Source organism: Grammomys surdaster, unplaced genomic scaffold, assembly GCF_004785775.1.
Source record: "Grammomys surdaster isolate TR1022 unplaced genomic scaffold, NIH_TR_1.0 437, whole genome shotgun sequence".
In the NCBI taxonomy this organism is placed as follows: Eukaryota; Metazoa; Chordata; class Mammalia; order Rodentia; family Muridae; genus Grammomys; species Grammomys surdaster.
Window position 1 is genome coordinate 552,294 of NW_021604856.1, and position 6,453 is coordinate 558,746.

The following is a 6,453-nucleotide window of genomic DNA, read 5'->3' on the forward strand; positions in this document are numbered from 1 at the left end:
GTCTCCCGGCGCCCCGCTCCAGAGAACATGGAAATCCGGACTCCTGGTTCTGCAGCCGCCCAGAGACGGTAGGCTTCCGCCTTCTCAGGCTGCCCCGCCCACCCTGCTGGTTACGCCCCCAGGCCCGGCCCCGCCCCCGCGCTAGCCGGTGGGCGGGGCCTTGGCGCTCAGCCACTGCTAGCTGCTAGCTTAATGTCCTACAGGGAGGTGAAGTGACTTTCCGAACTCTGGCTGCCCCCCGGGCCCGCGGCAGCCGATTCTTGGGACCCCGACAAGTGTGGTTACTCATCCGGGGCAGACTGGTCAGGACCGCTGCGTCTACTGCAGTGAGTTGACTACAACAGCGAGGTAGAAAATGTGACCGCAAAGAGCGCGGAAAATGAAAACCACTCGCACCGACATGCATCGAAGCCCCATTTAACACAGGAAGAAACAGACTTTTGGGGCGTGGCCCTCGATGGCCCAGCCGGCTGCAAAGAGCCCAGAGCAGTCCTGACTTTCGTGTTCTCCCAGTAGCAGGCGCGGTCCGGAACTTTTGTGAGTTCTGAACTCTGGCCTGAGCGTGTCACCTGGGTTCTGCACGACTAGGCCCACCGGAGCGCCTGCGTTCCCGGGTCCAGGCCATGCCATTGTGACTCACTGTTATCTCCTCCCCATTGTGGGTATTTTCATACCTATACCTCTTGAAGTTAAATGAAATAATAATCCGGTTTGCTGTGCAAGGTCAAGGGTGCTAGGTAATAAAAAGAAGCAGGGTGACATTTGTTAGAAGCCCACCTGGCTCCCCGCCAGGCACTCTGCATACCACACCTCGTTTAATCCTCAAAACACCCTCTTAAGCTGCTGCCTCGATCCCCTTTTTTACAGCCAGTAAAACCGAGAGTATAATTTGCCTTGGGAAGATTGGACCCCGACTTCAAATCTCTCTCTAGAAAGAGGTGGAGAGAGAGGACAAGCGTCTAGAGGTAGAGTCTCTGCCTTGAGGCTCCCACAAATTTAACCTCCAAAACAGGGCTTTGTTTGTTTTGTTTTGTTTTATTTGACCTGGTGAAGGAGCTTCTTTCCTTCATCCCCTGGCGAGCAAGTGGATAGGGAAGAAAGATGTGGCAATCCTTGGGGCAGGAAAGGAAAAGGTCAGGAAATGATTAACCGGCTGGGCCGGATAGTGGTTAGTTAGCACGGGGGCACCTCCCAGAAGTGCACGCCTCTAGCACCCCTTTAAGCCACTTCCGTACACGCCACTACTCCACCCTGTAGCCTTCTGCCTGATAGTGTCCACCCACCTAGGACATCTCTGCCCACGGTGGCGTTTCAGATTCCTCCGGCCAAGCAGCTCTTCCCCAAGTTGTATATGATTGCTGTCAAAATAAGGCTTGAACCGGTTTTGACGGTAAGAAATTGTGGAAAGTTAACCGCCTAAAGTGTATTCAGATTAGTTCTGCCAGCTACTTAATGGCAGTTGGCATCATGGTGACTTAAGAGATTTTCAAGAGTACCAAATATTTGAGAAATGAGAAACATACCCTGTTGTAATTTTATATTTAACTTCAAATACAAAAGAAGTTTCATTTTGCTTGCCGAAAGTATTTGAACAAATGGTTTTAGATGGACTTCTTTCCCAGATTTGAAATACATTTCTGAAGGAGCAAATACCACACAGAGGACATTAATAATTCTTATCATACATTTTCTTTTGAAGTGTTTCTTCTAAATTTTCCAAGCATGTTTGAATTTGTTTTGTTGGTGTTTCTTTTATAGCCCACTCTCAGTCTGTTTTCTTATACTTGAAGTATCTGTCGAATGCGTTTGGCAAATCCACAATTTTCATCAGATTTTAATGAAGCATTTCATGTAGAACTTAATTTCCATTTCCTCTTTGCAGAGATAGTCATTGCCATGTAGGATGGCACACTTGTGGATGCAGGCCTAGAATCCTTAGTTGAATATGAAGAAGACTCAATCCTCTGTAAACTGCTTTTGCTGCTTGCTAGTGGTTCTTGTTCAATCCTGTGTAAACTGCTTTTGCTGCTTGCTAGTGGTTCTTGTTCAGGTAATTTATTCTTCAAGCTTCCGATGTCATCATGTATAGCAGATGTAGAGTACAGACCCTCTTTCTGCTGAGAGGAGACTCTACACGGTGCTCTCAGGGAATTATCCTTCATTACATTTTCAGACTGTGATGAAGCTCTTGTTAAGGATGGAGACAGGTCTTGAGAGTTTTTGCAGTCCTCTGGGGTGTAAACAATAGGCTGAAGTTCTTTTGTGAAAGAATCATTGAGCTGTGTACTTTCAGACAATGTAGACTTCTGAGATTGCTTTACTTTCAAGAGAGAAGGCATTAATTTTCTTCTGGTTCTTTTCTGTGGAGTAATTTTAAGCAAGTTAGGTTCACTCACGGATACACAACAAGGAATAGACCGAATCCATCCAAGCTGTGGGACGGTCACAGGAAGAGAAATCCCTGGAAGATCACTTCGGTTTGAGTGTTTGGTAGTTTGGTCAGCCCAAGCCACCGCCTTTTTTTCTCTACTAAATTTTCAGTATCTTTGAAGTCAGAATCAAAAGCAGCATTTGACAGGCCAGTTTCTTTCAATCTCCAATACTGTTTTTTTTAGGGCTGGAAGCAAAGCATTCAATATAGCCTCAGTCTGCCTGTGCTGCTGCTCCTGGAGACAAGCTAGTGTCACCATGTGTCCCATTTGTGTTCTCAGGTCTTTGAGCTGGAGGTGTGAATGGTGACAATGAAGATCCTTATTGAGTCCCTCTGGAATATGATCTCCATTTTGACCTAAGAGACGCATTGCACTTTCCACTCGATGTAGCCAATTGGTATTTTCATCAAATCATTCCAACATCTCTTCTTTCTTTTTCTCTAGGAAACAGCGTTTGGTTTTAACTTTTCCAGTCTGTGATCTTGTTTGCAGGTGGCAGAAGATTTACTGTCCGTGGCACGATTAGCATACTTAAGAGTGTTATATGTGTCCTTGTAGAATAAAGAGGAAGGACTAACAGCAGCTATCGTTATAGTTTGACAGTTTCCTCCAAGAGAACCCTTCAGCAAACGAGTAAGCTCACTGTTTCTGTAAGGCTTATGCCGATTTCTTCTCTTTGTATCTGCTAAGGCATTGATGACATTCCCAAGAGCAAATAGAGATTTGTTAATATTTGTGCCTTCTACAAGTCATGTCCCTTTAGTATCAGAAATACTGGCCCGCTCAGATCCTGCGAGGTCAATGAGTGATATTTTGGCTATATAAACATTTTGATTGATGCTTGCTGTTTTGTCCTTTTGTCGTAAATAAATCTGGAAAACAGCATGAGACCGCGAAGACACAGCATTCATGTCACTGGGATGTTGTGTACTGTTTGTTTCCATTGTCTTGTAGCTGTAATATTTCCTCTGAAGATTTAGGCTGGTATAGAGTGAGACCCTGAACAACTACTCCTTTTTGGGCATCTTCCCGGACAGCAAGTGGCCCTGAGTTTGCCAAGAGGTTAGGAATCTGTTCATTATATACCTCCATATAAGAAACTGCAGTACTACACTCTTTCTCTTCTTTAATCTCGCCCATGCATTTGAAAAGGTCCAGCATTGTTAGGTACATGATGCCGGGTTCAGCAGCTGATCCTAGCATCCTGTGAGTCTTCCCAGATCCAGTGATACCATATGCAAATCATATGCAAATACTGTGCAATTGTATGCATTCAGAAAGCTATGAAGAATTGGCTTGGTTGTGTGTTCAAAAACTTCCATTTGAGTTGCGGTTTCATCAAAAAACAGCATCAAATACAAACTTAAGATCTTTATTTTGTCTTTTTGTAATATCAAAATTTGCAGTTTTCTTTCTGTGAAAAAAAACTGATTTCTTCTTGTTGAATGAGTATATGCTTAGCCACTGCATGAACCACTTAGCAGAAGTGAGCTGCCCGTTCTTTTGCGTTCTCAGGATGCACACAGACAACTACTTTCATGTGACATAAGTCTTCCTCAGTGCCAGACATTCTTAGTTACCTCAATTCCTGTTACATGAATACCTGGGTATTTCTCTAGAAATAGTGACAGTGACAACCTGGCAGAGTTGGCTTGCAGGCGCTCCAAACACAGCCACAAAGTCAAACCCCGGAAAAACAATTCTTATCTGCGTGAACTCCTACCCTGTAGTAATTAACAGATAAAGTTTTGTTTTTTCTTATTTGTTTTAAAAAAGTAGGTGACGACTGCTTCCTTGGGAAGAGAGAGGATAATAAACAATATCTGAACCCTATTTGGTCTTGGCCACCCATTTGTTTTACAAGTCCTGCTCAAGCCACCTTCTCAGTGTCGTTCTGGACACTGACCCTCATTCAGTATGGATCTTGTGCCTGACCCACGCTGTCTTTTATATTAGTATGTAATGCAATGTTCTTTTTAACCTCTGAGAAACTTTTTCTAATCCCCTAGACCTCAGTTGAAACATCACTTCCTACTTCCTACCTCCTACCAGAGGCCTTTCCTGACCTTACTCCCATCCCAGGTTCCCTCCCAGGGTGTCCTGCCATGCTGTTGACTACCCCTACAGGGCCTTTTAAAAACACTCTTCTGGTATGTACCTAATCATTTGTTTAATGTCCGTCTTCCCCTTGGAGGGCCATAAGGTAGCAAACAAGTCTGCCTGGTTTCCTGCTTTATTTCTGACAAAATATGGAGAACCTGGAGGACGTCTGTTCAGTGGATGAATGAGTCAGGAAGAGAGGCGCTTAAGAAGTGGGCTCAACCAATGTCGAGCACATATCCAGAATCTCAGAAATGATAACTAAATTACCATTCAGTTCCGAGTTGACAATTTTAAAAGGAATGTGAAAAGTACCCCGTAAGGTGTAAACTGCTAAAGAAACAATGTTACAGTTTTTATTAGTGTTTTCTCTCGGAGTTTAAAAAAAACAGGAACTGGAGCCCTAATTTAGTCACCCCGATGACAATTATCCCTCAGAGAACAAATTCTAACAGGTAATCCAAAGAAACTGGGTCAGAGGGGCTTTCACTTTGTAACCCTAAAACTGAATTTTCCTATGTCTTTGAAAGTTATCACAGAAAACTAAAATAAAACCGCAGAGAGTAAATGTGTCAAATGTGGGAAGACCACAGGGTACACTGGGAAATCTGCCTTTTCAAGCCCCTAGCTTCTGCAGCTGCTTTTAATACAATGCTCGCTTCTTCTTCTTGGCCGGCATCCCTTTGGCACCAAAGAACACCAAAGGCTTACATAGCAGCACCCCTGAAGGTGCTGCGCTAGCCTCCAGCACCCCACCCCCACTCTGCTGTGCTTGGCAGCTGCCGGGCAAGTACTACCCAGCTGCCTGAAAAGGTGTGTTAGAAGCAGAGTTTCAGCTTAAAACCCACCAGAAGGGGTGGACCTGTTTTTAAAGTGTGTACGTTGTACCCGGGAGGCATGCACAATTCCGCCAGTACTATCTTTCTGTGCATTGGGAAGGGAGGAAAAGAGGGGAAAGGGGTTCTAATTATATGGGAACTATGATGAGAAAACATCTTGAGGTTACTGCAACTCATCTAAAACATTAGATTTGTAATACCTTGGATGTGTGGCCCTCAAGTACCAATTACCAAGATTGATTAGGTCCCGGGGAAAAGTTTAACTCTCCCTGGAAATATACAACAGACTGGTTTAATTATTTACCATAAGTAATGTTTCTAGAAGCCAAAGCCCTTTTTAGGAAAACCAAAGTTAGACCACTGGAGACTAGCATGTATTGTTAAGCTGAGGAAGAGCAGCCACCTGAGGATTCTTCAAACACGGAGCCTCCGTTTTCCTGGCCCTTTATCTGGACAGCCTTGTCTATCAGCCTCCCCGCTTCTCCAGAGCAGACTTTGCCCAGTCCTTGTATGTTGCCTGGTTCATAATTCTTGGAATACCGCTGAGCCTCCCTTCGAACGCAGCAGGCCATCCACAACTCTGTTAAATTACTGACTAAAGGAAGAATGAGGGTGGGAAGAGAGACTGATACCAGGTTGATTCTGCATGCGCATGGCCCTGTGTTCAGTGTGGAAGTGTGTACAACAGAGTGGGCTCTAGTGTGCCTACCCCCACTTCACCACTAAGCAAGACAAACGGGTCACTCTCTCCGGTTCTTTCCATTCATCCCCTCTCTATCACTTTTCAGCTCAAGTTTCTTCACTGGCTCTCATGAAGGAGTGAAGTTTGTCAGCGTCACCTGGCCTCCTCCCTTTTCCTTAAGCTCCTTTATTTTTTTTAATTGTCCCAACAGTTCCAAAAATAGTCCCTCATTATGCAAAATGTGTTCCTTCACTCCTGTGCTGTCCCCATCTCATCCTGTCCACCTGCTACCTTCTCCTCCTCCCCACTCTTCCTCCTCCTCCTCCTCCCCACTCCTCCTCCTCCCCACTCTTCCTCCTCCCCCTCCTCCCCACTCCTCCTCCTCCTCCCCACTCTTCCT

The 6,453-nt window shown here is 45.0% G+C and overlaps 1 pseudogene; it reads right to left on the reverse strand.

The window, feature by feature from the left end:
* Positions 1-2,800: 2,800 nt before the first annotated feature.
* LOC114632867 lies at positions 2,801-4,002 on the reverse strand (annotated as a pseudogene).
* Positions 4,003-6,453: the final 2,451 nt, after the last annotated feature.